Source organism: Canis lupus, chromosome 11 (genome assembly GCF_048164855.1).
Source record: "Canis lupus baileyi chromosome 11, mCanLup2.hap1, whole genome shotgun sequence".
NCBI classification, from domain to species: domain Eukaryota; kingdom Metazoa; phylum Chordata; class Mammalia; order Carnivora; family Canidae; genus Canis; species Canis lupus.
In genome coordinates, this window is record NC_132848.1 from 51,392,017 (window position 1) to 51,405,752 (window position 13,736).

General features: G+C 42.5%; 1 long non-coding RNA gene across 1 annotated transcript in view; it reads right to left on the reverse strand.

The window, feature by feature from the left end:
• Window positions 1-13,736, reverse strand: part of LOC140600175 (uncharacterized) — a 66,058-nt gene that overhangs the window by 17,389 nt on the left and 34,933 nt on the right. The window lies entirely within an intron of this gene.

The following is a 13,736-nucleotide window of genomic DNA, read 5'->3' on the forward strand; positions in this document are numbered from 1 at the left end:
AATTTAGAGCTAATCAGGCAGAAATTAAAAATCAATTGAATGACATGCAATCCAAACTAGAAGTCCTAACAACGAGGGTTAACGAGGTGGAAGAACGAGTGAGTGACATAGAAGACAAGTTGATAGCAAAGAGGGAAACTGAGGAAAAAAGAGACAAACAATTAAAAGACCATGAAGATAGATTAAGGGAAATAAACGACAGTCTGAGGAAGAAAAACTTACGTTTAATTGGTGTTCCCAAGGGTGCCGAAAGGGACAGAGGGCCAGAATATGTATTTGAACAAATTCTAGCTGAAAACTTTCCTAATCTGGGAAGGGAAACAGGCATTCAGATCCAGGAAATAGAGAGATCCCCCCCTAAAATCAATAAAAACCGTTCAACACCTCGACACTTAATAGTGAAGCTTGCAAATTCCAAAGATAAAGAGAAGATCCTTAAAGCAGCAAGAGACAAGAAATCCCTGACTTTTATGGGGAGGAGTATTAGGGTAACAGCAGACCTCTCCACAGAGACCTGGCAGGCCAGAAAGGGCTGGCAGGATATATTCAGGGTCCTAAATGAGAAGAACATGCAACCAAGAATACTTTATCCAGCAAGGCTCTCATTCAAAATGGAAGGAGAGATAAAGAGCTTCCAAGACAGGCAGCAACTGAAAGAATATGTGACCTCCAAACCAGCTCTGCAAGAAATTTTAAGGGGGACTCTTAAAATTCCCCTTTAAGAAGAAGTTCAGTGGAACAATCCACAAAAACAAGGACTGAATAGATATCATGATGACACTAAACTCATATCTCTCAATAGTAACTCTGAATGTGAACGGGCTTAATGACCCCATCAAAAGGCGCAGGGTTTCAGACTGGATAAAAAAGCAGGACCCATCTATTTGCTGTCTACAAGAGACTCATTTTAGACAGAAGGACACCTACAGCCTGAAAATAAAAGGTTGGAGAACCATTTACCATTCGAATGGTCCTCAAAAGAAAGCAGGGGTAGCCATCCTTATATCAGATAAACTAAAATTTACCCCGAAGACTGTAGTGAGAGATGAAGAGGGACACTATATCATACTTAAAGGATCTATTCAACAAGAGGACTTAACAATCCTCAATATATATGCACCGAATGTGGGAGCTGCCAAATATATAAATCAATTATTAACCAAAGTGAAGAAATACTTAGATAATAATACACTTATACTTGGTGACTTCAATCTAGCTCTTTCTATACTCAATAGGTCTTCTAAGCACAACATCTCCAAAGAAACGAGAGCTTTAAATGATACACTGGACCAGATGGATTTCACAGATATCTACAGAACTTTACATCCAAACTCAACTGAATACACATTCTTCTCAAGTGCACATGGAACTTTCTCCAGAATAGACCACATATTGGGTCACAAATCGGGTCTGAACCGATACCAAAAGATTGGGATCATCCCCTGCATATTCTCAGACCATAATGCCTTGAAATTAGAACTAAATCACAACAAGAAGTTTGGAAGGACCTCAAACACGTGGAGGTTAAGGACCATCCTGCTAAAAGATGAAAGGGTCAACCAGGAAATTAAGGAAGAATTAAAAAGATTCATGGAAACTAATGAGAATGAAGATACAACCGTTCAAAATCTTTGGGATGCAGCAAAAGCAGTCCTAAGGGGGAAATACATTGCAATACAAGCATCCATTCAAAAACTGGAAAGAACTCAAATACAAAAGCTAACCTTACACATAAAGGACCTAGAGAAAAAACAGCAAATAGATCCTACACCCAGGAGAAGAAAGGAGTTAATAAAGATTCGAGCAGAACTCAACGAAATTGAGACCAGAAGCACTGTGGAACAGATCAACAGAACCAGGAGTTGGTTCTTTGAAAGAATTAATAAGACAGATAAACCATTAGTCAACCCTATTAAAAAGAAGAGAGAGGAGACTCAAATTAATAAAATCATGAATGAGAAAGGAGAGATCACTACCAACACCAAGGAAATACAAACGATTTTAAAAACATATTATGAACAGCTATACGCCAATAAATTAGGCAATCTAGAAGAAATGGACGCATTCCTGGAAAGCCACAAACTACCAAAACTGGAACAGGAAGAAATAGAAAACCTTAACAGGCCAATAACCAGGGAGGAAATTGAAGCAGTCATCAAAAACCTCCCAAGACACAAGAGTCCAGGGCCAGATGGCTTCCCAGGGGAATTTTATCAAACGTTTAAAGAAGAAACCATACCTATTCTCCTAAAGCTGTTTGGAAAGATAGAAAGAGATGGAGTACTTCCAAATTCGTTCTATGAGGCCAGCATCACCTTAATTCCAAAACCAGACAAAGACCCCACCAAAAAGGAGAATTACAGACCAATATCCCTGATGAACATGGATGCAAAAATTCTCAACAAGATACTGGCCAATAGGATCCAACAGTACATTAAGAAAATTATTCACCATGACCAAGTAGGATTTATCCCCAGGACACAAGGCTGGTTCAACGCCCATAAAACAATCAATGTGATTCATCATATCAGCAAGAGAAAAACCAAGAACCATATGATCCTCTCATTAGATGCAGAGAAAGCATTTGACAAAATACAGCATCCATTTCTGATCAAAACTCTTCAGAGTGTAGGGATAGAGGGAACATTCCTCGACATCTTAAAAGCCATCTACGAAAAGCCCACAGCAAATGTCATTCTCAATGGGGAAGCACTGGGAGCCTTTCCCCTAAGATCAGGAACAAGACAGGGATGTCCACTCTCACCACTGCTATTCAACATAGTACTGGAAGTCCTAGCCTCAGCAATCAGACAACAAAAAGACATTAAAGGCATTCAAATTGGCAAAGAAGAAGTCAAACTCTCCCTCTTCGCCGATGACAAGATACTCTACATAGAAAACCCAAAAGTCTCCACGCCAAGATTGCTAGAACTCATACAGCAGTTCGGTAGCGTGGCAGGATACAAAATCAATGCCCAGAAATCAGTGGCATTTCTATACACTAACAATGAGACTGAAGAAAGAGAAATTAAGGAGTCAATCCCATTTACAATTACACCCAAAAGCATAAGATACCTAGGAATAAACCTAACCAAAGATGTAAAGGATCTATAGCCTCAAAACTATAGAACACTTCTGAAAGAAATTGAGGAAGACACAAAGAGATGGAAAAATATTCCATGCTCACGGATTGGCAGAATCAATATTGTGAAAATGTCAATGTTACCCAGGGCAATATACACGTTTAATGCAATCCCTATCAAAATACCATGGACTTTCTTCAGAGAGTTAGAACAAATTATTTTAAGATTTGTGTGGAATCAGAAAAGACCCCGAATAGCCAGGGGAATTTTAAAAAAGAAAACCATATCTGGGGGCATCACAATGCCAGATTTCAGGTTGTACTACAAAGCTGTGGTCATCAAGACAGTGTGGTACTGGCACAAAAACAGACACATAGATCAATGGAACAGAATAGAGAACCCAGAAGTGGACCCTGAACTTTATGGTCAACTAGTACTTGATAAAGGAGGAAAGGCTATCCACTGGAAGAGAGACAGTCTCTTCAGTAAATGGTGCTGGGAAAATTGGACATCCACATGCAGAAGAATGAAACTAGACCACTCTCTTGCACCATACACAAAGATAAACTCAAAATGGATGAAAGATCTAAATGTGAGACAAGATTCCATCAAAATCCTAGAGAAGAACACAGGCAACACCCTTTTTGAACTCGGCCACAGTAACTTCTTGCAAGATACATCCACGAAGGCAAAAGAAACAAAAGCAAAAATGAACTATTGGGACTTCATCAAGATAAGAAGCTTTTGCACAGCAAAGGATACAGTCAACAAAACTCAAAGACAACCTACAGAATGGGAGAAGATATTTGCAAATGACGTATCAGATAAAGGGCTAGTTTCCAAGATCTATAAAGAACTTACTAAACTCAACAGCAAAGAAACAAACAATCCAATCATGAAATGGGCAAAAGACATGAACAGAAATCTCACAGAGGAAGACATAGACATGGCCAACATGCATATGAGAAAATGCTCTGCATCACTTGCCATCAGGGAAATACAAATCAAAACCACAATGAGATACCACCTCACACCAGTGAGAATGGGGCAAATTAACAAGGCAGGAAACCACAAATGTTGGAGAGGATGCGGAGAAAAGGGAACCCTCTTGCACTGTTGGTGGGAATGTGAACTGGTGCAGTCACTCTGGAAAACTGTGTGGAGGTTCCTCAAAGAGTTAAAAATAGACCTGCCCTACGACCCAACAATTGCACTGTTGGGGATTTACCCCAAAGATTCAGATGCAATGAAACGCCGGGACACCTGCACCCTGATGTTTATAGCAGCAATGTCCACAATAGCCAAACTGTGGAAGGAGCCTCGGTGTCCATCGAAAGATGAGTGGATAAAGAAGATGTGGTTTATGTATACAATGGAATATTACTCAGCTATTAGAAATGACAAATACCCACCATTTGCTTCAACGTGGATGGAACTGGAGGGTATTATGCTGAGTGAAGTAAGTCAATCGGAGAAAGACAAACATTATATGTTCTCATTCATGTGGGGAATATAAATAATAGTGAAAGGGAATATAAGGGAAGGGAGAAAAAATGTGTGGGAAATATCAGAAAGGGAGACAGAATGTAAAGACTGCTAACTCTGGGAAACGAACTAGGGGTGGTAGAAGGGGAGGAGGGCGGGGGGTGGGAGTGAATGGGTGACGGGCACTGGGGGTTATTCTGTATGTTAGTAAATTGAACACCAATAAAAATAATTTTAAAAAAAAAGAAAAAAGAAAAAAGAAAAAAAATAAAACTGCAATGAGCTACAAAAAAAATAAAAAAATAAAATAAAATAATACAATAAAATAAAATAAATAAAATAAAATAAAATAAAATAAAATAAAATAAAATAAAATCCCCACAGTCTGGGCAGCCCAGGTGGCTCAGTGGTTTAGCACCGCCTTCAGCCCAGGGTGTGATCCTGGGGACCCTGGATGGAGTCCTACATCAGGCTCCCTGCATAGAGCCTGCTTCTCCCTCTGCCTGTGTCTCTGCCTCTCTCTCTCTCTCTCTCTGTCTCTCATGAATAAATAAATAAACTCTTTTAAAAAAAATCCCCACAGTTTTGTAGCAAGTGCTACATAAAAGCTTTCTAGAAGTTTGTTTGTATGGGGGGAGAGAGTGTGAAAGATAAGGTAATAGCTAGAATAGGTCATGGGATCAAGGAAGGATTTTTAAGATAATAGAAAATTTTAAATGCTTACAAAAGTGAGAAATGATTGATGACTGGTAAAGGAGTACGATCCAAGCAAAGGGGAATGGATGGCTTTAGAAAGAAAAGGAGACTTATAAGAACAGAAAGACAGGGAGAAGAGGTGGGTATAAAAACAGGTTGGTTTGTAGGTTTGGTGTGGGAGTTGAAGAGAGTTCCCAACTGATAATTCCAATTTTCTTAGCAATATAGGAGATAAAACAGAATTTTGCAAAAATAAAGGGTTTTAAAGTCGTCCTTGCAAGCGTGTGAGTTGGCGAGAGAAATGTAGTCAACTGCTGACCAGTCCCAAGAGTCTATTTGAGACTGGAAATCATGAATGTACAAAGACAGCAGACAGTAAAACTGACGGGTGGGGTTTTAGGAAATTGGCCTGAGTGGCCCTGAAATAGCAGGTGGAAGTATCTGGGCTGGATAAAAAGGACATGAGGAGTGGGGGTGCTGGTGAGTTGGGAGTTAGAAAAGGGATCAATGGAAAGTAGATATCCCAAGGGAAATCATGTCTTTTTATCTTTTTCATTTAATCCTGTATATCCTTTTATAGCTTATATCCCTCAGAGACAATGGGGATCTAGAAGAGATATGATGAAGCCTCCCAGGGACACATTCAGGAGTAGAAATTCACCTCAGGAACACTGGTCCTATCAGAATATCTTCAGCTGCAAGCAACTAGAAACCTTGACTAACAATGCCTTAAAATAAGAAGATCCAGACATGGGGCAAACTACAGGATTGGCTTATTCAGAATAAGCCAGAAGACCACTGAGAACCCAGCTTCTTTCTTTCCGTCTCTCCATGACCTTGTCCTCAGATGACCTCCCTTGTGGGTTCAAGTGACCATGTCTTGGTCAAATCTATATTCGCAGTGCCTAACACAGGGTAGGTTCTCCAAGTGTTCTTATGGAATGAATAAGTGGGTTTATTTCATGGTTTTTCAGACTTGAAAGTCCAATCCAGTCTGACAAAGGAAGGATTTTAATACCAGACTTGGGTCTTATCCTCTAATTCCCTAAGACACTAAGATGATGGACTTCCTCAGAGAGCTAAGTCGGGCAAACCACTGTCCTGTGGTCAGGGTCACAATGGGGCTTTGGAAGGAGTCAAATTAGTTGCTCTCAGTAGATGTCCACCATTCCCTGAGCTCCTTCCTGTTATGAATGCCCCTTTGTGCACCAGCCCCTGCCCTTGGCTCCTTGGGATGGACCCTCCTCTCCTGTCCTGGAGCAGAAGTTTTTTTGTTTTTTTTTTTCAGAAGTATTTTTATGTCTCCATCTATTCACAACTATCTGCCCACCTTTGCCGAAGGTCTCCAGAGCACACGGGCTGCAGCTTGTAATCACTTGTCCTTTTACAGACCTTATTATCCTCTTGAGTTTGGATTCCATGATCACCTCCCTGGTGACTTTAAGCAAAGCTTCTCTGAGGTCGAGTCTCATAATTTATAAAATGTTTCCTCTGGTCCCATCCAGCTTGCAACTCTGGTTCTTTTTTACTGGTTTTGGGGGCCTTTTTAAAGATATGGTGAAAATCAGAAAGCATGATTGCAAAAACAGCATAGCAGCCATTGTTGATGGAAGAGATTACAGGAAAAACTCCAGAAGAATCCAGTGAGGGACTGATGGTGAGCAAGGGAGGAAACACCGGGGGGTGTGGAGGAGGGGGGGTGGAGTTCAAGCCAAAGCGACAAAGATCCTTAGCTTGACAACTCCATGGATGTTGTCTGCTGAAACCAGAAACCTGTGAGGGTCACCAAACCTTCCTGGAGCCAGAAGTCCAAATACAGCGCCATGAAATTGTGGGGCCGGTAGGGATGTCTCGTGGACAGAGTGACCTGCCCTTTCAACTTCTTATGGGCCAATATAAATCGAATCTCATCTGCAGGTAATTTAAATTTTTCTAATAAGCCCATTACAAAAAAGAAAAAAAACAAGTGAGATTAATTTTCATATTTTCAACTTGATATATCAAAACTCTTGGTTTGGCTCAGTCGATTGAGCATCCAACTCTTGGTTTGGCTCAACTCGATATATCAAAAACATTAAAGACTTATTACATGTTGAAATGATAAACTGTTAACAAGGTACTTTATGTTCTTCTATACTAAGTCTTTAACAGTTGGTGTATATATTAACATTTACTCTCTGTGAACTAGGCACAAATCAAGAGCTCAATGGCCAGATGGATAACCCTGGTCTAAATGATGTGCAATTCGAGATGCAGGAGTTCAGTCATATATTGAATGCCAGGCACAGTTATAGACTGAGTGTGTTCTTTTCTCATGAAACTGACATCCCTGTATGAGACACAGGACGTGAACAGATCTCCTTTGAAGTTTACATCAGATGGTGACAGGTGCTGTGAAAAACGGGACAAGGGATAGCTTGACAGAAAGCAACTGAAGAAGAAAAGGAAAAGGTAGAAACGACTTCAAATAAAATGGGCCAAGGGTTAGAAGGTGAAAGCTGAGCACAGATCTGAGAAGCAAGAAGGAGCCAGTCAAGTGATGACCTAAGGGTGAGACATTCCAAGCCCAAGAGTCAGTGCAAATGCCCTGGGGTCAGGATGAGCTTGTCTGGACTTGTAGGCCAATGTGGCAGGAGTGTGCGAATGAAGGGGACACCAATGAGGGAGAATTCAGAGAGGCAGGCAGCTAGCTACTAGACCATGTAGGGCAATAGCTCTCAATTCTGGCTACAAAAGAGAACCAGCCCTACAGCTTTTAGAAAATATCCATGCCCGTGGGGTGCCTGGGTGGCTCAGTCGGTTGAGCATCCAACTCTTGGTTTGGCTCAGGTCATGATCTCCTGGGTCAGAGGATGGAGCCCCATGTTGGTTCTCCAGTCAGCAGGGAGTCTGCTAGAAGATTCTCTCCCTTTGCTCCGCCCTCACCCCAGTGCATGCAGACGTGCACACTCTTAAATAAATAAATCTTAAAAAGAAAGAAAGAAAATATTCATAGCCAGCCCCCCATCCCTCATTCTGAGGTCCTTATTCAACTGGTCTGTGGAAAGCTAAGCATCAGTATTTTTAAAACCATTCCAGGTGATTCGAAAGTGTGGGCAGCATTGAGAGCCACCGCAGGAAGGAGTCTCACAGCCCAGAAGAACTTGCACTTATTTTAAATGCAGTGGGAAGGCACTGATGAGGGAAAGGTGTGATGTGATCAGATTGACCTTTTAAGGGCTGATGATCTGCAGAGAAGAGGCCGTAGAGAGGGGACCACAGAAGCAAGGGTGCTAGTTAGGACCCACCGGGGGAGAGGTGCGGGGAGAGTACAGGGAATCAGGATATACATTGGGTGTAGTGCTTGCGGTGGGGGGGGTGCTCCTCAGAAAGGTGGCATTTACTTTGAACTTTTGTATTAAATTTGCAAGGTGGACTTAGTTCGGTGGGGTCTTTTTTATTCTCCATTGGAAATCTAATCTGTGCCCGGGGTCCCGGAGTGGACCTTATGCCAGCATTGCTGGCTCTATCTGTTCCCCCTCCCACCCCCGTTCCCTGGGTGGTTTTTGACCCTGTCCCCCCTGCTGCGTTTGAATGATCCAGGAGTGGGCAGCTGATGGGTGCTGGGCCGATAAGGAAGGTGGCACAAGGACAGAGGCTGGAGGCCGCCCGCACCTTGAGGTGTCCGCTGCCACACTTCCTCCATGAGGGGTGAGCCGATGCAGGCACAGAAGGTCACAGAGGGAAGCCTCCCGAAGCCCGGGAATCCCTGCTTCAAGGACCCGCCACACACCCGGCCTTCCTGAGACTGTGAGAGTGGCTCCGGAGGAGGTGAAATGCCCACGGCGGGAAAGTCACCATGGGAAAGCCAATTTTGAGGCATTTAGCAATTTTGACAATGTTGTGCAGGCACACTGCCACTTCCAAAAACACCTGGGCATCCTCCCCAAAGAAAACCCCATCCTTCCCACTGCCCCTAGCAAGCGCGAGTCTGATTTTTGTGTCCAAGGATTGACCTATTGTGCATCACTCCTATAAACAGACCTACATTCTGACCTTTGTCGCTGGCTTCTGCACCTAGTGTTAGGTCCTCAAGGTTCCTCATGTTGTAGCATGTATCAGAATTTCTTTTTGTGGCTGGATCACATTCCAGAATGTAGATGGTACATTCATAGGCATACACCACATTTTGTGTATGCAGTCACCCACTGGTGAACACCGGAGTTGCTCCCAGCTTGTGGCTACGTGAATCGTGCTGCATGAACATGCATGTCCAAGTTGTTGCTTGAGCCTCTATTTTTATTTGGGGGAGTGAGGGTGGTGTTATATACTCAGGAGTAGAATTGTTGGGTCATATAGTAATTCTTTTCGACTTCTTGAGGAACCACCAATAGTAGTATTTTCTTTTTATGTGAAGTAGTACACACCGTATTTCTGTTACTTTCATCAAGAAGAGTCCTGCTGTAGTTTTTAGGGTATAGATCCTTTACCACTTTGGTTAGGTTTATTCCTAGGTATCTTATGCTTTTGGGTGCAACTGTAAATGAGATTGATTCCTTAATTTCTCTTTCTTCAGTCTCAGTGTATAGAAATGCCACTGATTTCTGGGCATTAATTTTGCATCCTGCCACATTGCCAAATTGCTGTATGAGTTCTAGCAATCTTGAGGTGGAGGCTTTTGGGTTTTCTATGTAGAGTATCATGTCATCTGCGAAGAGGGAGAGTTTGACCTCTTCTTTGCCAATTTGAATGCCTTTTATTTTATTTTGTTGCCTGATTGCTGAGGCTAGGACCTCTAGTACTATGTTAAATGCAGTGGTGAGAGTGGACATCCCTGTCTTGTTCCTGATCTTCAGGGATAGGCTCCCAGTGTTTCCCCATTGAGAATGATATTTGCTGTGGGCTTTTCATAGATGGCTTTTAAGATGCTGAGGAATATTCCCTCTATCCCTACACTCTGAAGAGTTTTGATCAGGAATGGATGCTGTATTTTGTCAAATGTTTTCTCTGCATCTATTGAGAGGATCATATATTCTTGTTTTTTCTCTTGCTGATATGATCAATCACATTGATTGCTTTATGAGTGTTGAACCAGACTTGCATCCGAGGGATAAATCCCATTTGGTCATCATGAATAATCTTCTTAATGTATTGTTGGATCCTATTGGCTAGTATCTTGTTGAGAATTTTTGCATCTGTGTTCATCAGGGATATTGGTCTATAATTCTCCTTTTTGGTGGGGTCTTTGTCTGGTTTTGGAATTAAGGTGATGCTGGCCTCATAGAATGAGTTTGGAAGTACTCCATCCCTTTCTATCTTTCCAAACAACTTTAGTAGAATAGGTATGGTTTCTTCTTTAAACATTTGATAGAATTCCTCTGGGAAGCCATCTGGCCCTGGACTTTTGTGTCTTGGGAGGTTTTTGATGACTGCTTCGTTTCCTCCCTGGTTATCGGCCTGAAAACTACAGAACACTGCTGAAAGGAATGAGGAAGACAGAATGACATGGAAAAATATTCCATGCTCATGGATTGGAAGAATTAATATTGTGAAAATGTCAATGCTACCCAGGGCAATTTACACATTTAATGCAATCCCTAGCAAAATACCATGGACTTTCTTCAGAGAGTTGGAACAAATCATCTTAAGATTTGTGTGAAATCAGAAAAGACCCCGAATAGCCAGGGGAATATTAAAAAAGAAAACCAGAGCTGGAGGCATCACCATGCCGGATTTCAGGTTGTACTACAAAGCTGTGGTCATCAAGACAGTGTGGTACTGGCACAAAAACAGACACATAGATCAATGGAACAGAATAGAGAACCCTGAAGTGGACCCTCAACCTAATGGTCAACTAATATTTGACAAAGCAGGAAAGACTATCCACTGGAAAAAAGACAGTCTCTTCAATAAATGGTGCTGGGAACATTGGACAGCCACGTGCAGAAGAATGAAACTAGACCACTCTCTTGCACCATACACAAAGATACACTCAAACTGGATGAAAGATCTAAATGTGAGACAAAATCCCATCAAAGTCCTAGAGGAGAACACAGGCAACACCCTTTTTGAACTTGGCTACAGCAACTATTGAAAGATACATCTATGAAGGCAAGGGAAACAAAAGCAAAAGTGAACTATTGGGACTTCATCAAGATAAAAACTTCTGCACAGCAAAAAAAAAACAGTCAACAAAACTAAAAGACAACCTCCAGAATGGGAGAAGATATTTGAAATGACCTATCAGATAAAGGGCTAGTTTCCAAGATCTATAAAGAACTTCTTAAACTCAACAGCAAAGAAACAAACAATCCAATCATGAAATGGGCAAAAGACATGAACAGAAATCTCACAGAGGAAAACACACACATGGCCAACAAGCACATGAGAAAATGCTCCGCATCACTTGCCATCAGGAAAATACAAATCAAAACCACAATGAGATACCACCTCACACCAGTGAGAATGGGGAAAATTAACAAGGCAGGAAACCACAAATGTTGGAGAGGATGCGGAGAAAGGGGAACCCTCTTGCACTGTTGGTGGGAATGTGAACGGGTGCAGCCACTCTGGAAAACTGTGTGGAGGTTCCTCAAAGAGTTAAAAATAGACCTGCCCTACGACCCAGCAATTGCACTGCTGGGGATTTACCCCAAAGATACAGATGCAGTGAAACGCCGGGACACCTGCACCCTGATGTTTATAGCAGCAATGTCCACAAGAGCCAAACTGTGGAAGGAGCCTCGGTGTCCATCAAAAGATGAATGGATAAAGAAGCTGTGGTCTATGTATACAATGGAATATTCCTCAGCCATTAGAAATGACAAATACCCACTATTTGCTTCAATGTGGAGGGACCTGTAGGGTATTGTGCTGAGTGAAATAAGTCAATTGGAAAAGGACAAACATTATATGGTATCATTCATTTGGGGAATATAAAAATTAGTGAAAGGGAATAAAGGGAAATGAGAGAAAATGAGTGGGAAATATCAGTGAGGGTGACAAAACATGAGACACATCTAACTCAGGGAAATGAACAAGGGGTAGTGGAAGGGGAAGTGGGTGGGGGGTTGGGGTGACTGGGTGACGGGCACTGAGGGGGGCACTTGGTGGGATGAGCACTGGGTGTTATGTTATATGTTGGCAAATTGAACTCCAATAAAAAAAATAATTAAAAAAAGAAAGAAAGAAAGAAAGAAAGAAAAGTCCTGCTGGGCAGCCCAGGTGGCTCAGCGGTTTAGCACCGCCTTCAGCCCAGGGCGTGATCCTGGAGACCCAGGACTGAGTTCCACGTCTGGATCCCTGCATGGAGCCTGCTTCTCCCTCTGCCTCTGTCTCTGCCTCTCTCTCCATGTGTCTCTCATGAATAAATAAAAAATATATATATTTTTTAAAAAATTATGCTATATGTTGGCAAATTGAACTCCAATTTAAAAAAATTTAAAAAAAGAAGAGTCCTGCTGCTGTTGGGGGCTCAAACCAGCTTTCTGGTCCCATTCAGCAATTTCTTTGAAAATATCTGGTCCAACAGATGCAAACAGCAGCAGCAGGACAGGATGCAGGGCCGGCTCTGTGGCCTTGTCCTGACTCTCCTTGAGCTCCCCCTAGCTGCCCTCCTTTACACCACCCCCCACCTGCTAGCTGCCCCCTGCACTGGCTCAGGCTCCTGGCACTTGGCTTCTATCTGTCCCCTCTGATGCAACCAGCACCACACTACATGTGTTCTCTTCCTCTGTAGCATACGGCTCACCTGTAGCCCATCGTCTGAGGCCCCATGCAGCCTTCTACCCCACAGCCCCTGGTACTCCTACCCTCCTGGCTACACCGCAGTCTTTACTGCAGGTTTCTGCCCCATTCAGTCCTCAGTTTTGCTGTTTCTGCCTATGGCTCCTCTAATTTCAGGTGTCAGACAGCAATCCTTACCACCCCTTTCTGCGCTGGTCCCCACAGCCTGCAGCAGGGCAAGCGCAGCACATACAGATGGCCGAAATTAAGCAGCAAACTGGTGCAGTAAACCTCTGCCTCCGACGGGAGCACAGATCTCCTGTTTGATCATAAATGCCCTGTTGCAGCCTTTATAAAACATAAATTATATTTTTCAGGGCCTACTCCTAGGCAGAGGGATTTTGGGCATCCACGGTGATCAAGGACAAGGACAGTTAGTTGTTTTTGAGCATGACCCTGCAAGGCAAGGGATTGATGTACCCATTTTACGAATGAGGCCAAAAGATTAAGAAACTACCTGAGGTCAACCTGCTATCAAGGCTACTGCTGGGATTAGGTCCAGACCAGTCTGACTCTAAATTCTGAATTCTTTTTACCACATGAAGCTGAAATTGCCACATATTAGACTAGATGCTGGCAACATGGCAGGGAAACAATTATATTCATTCATTAATGTTATACCTCATACCAGAAGGTACATACTGGTGGAAATGTCTTGAAAAGCAACTTGGCAATAAGTATCAAGCCCCTAAAAGTATTCTTACCACT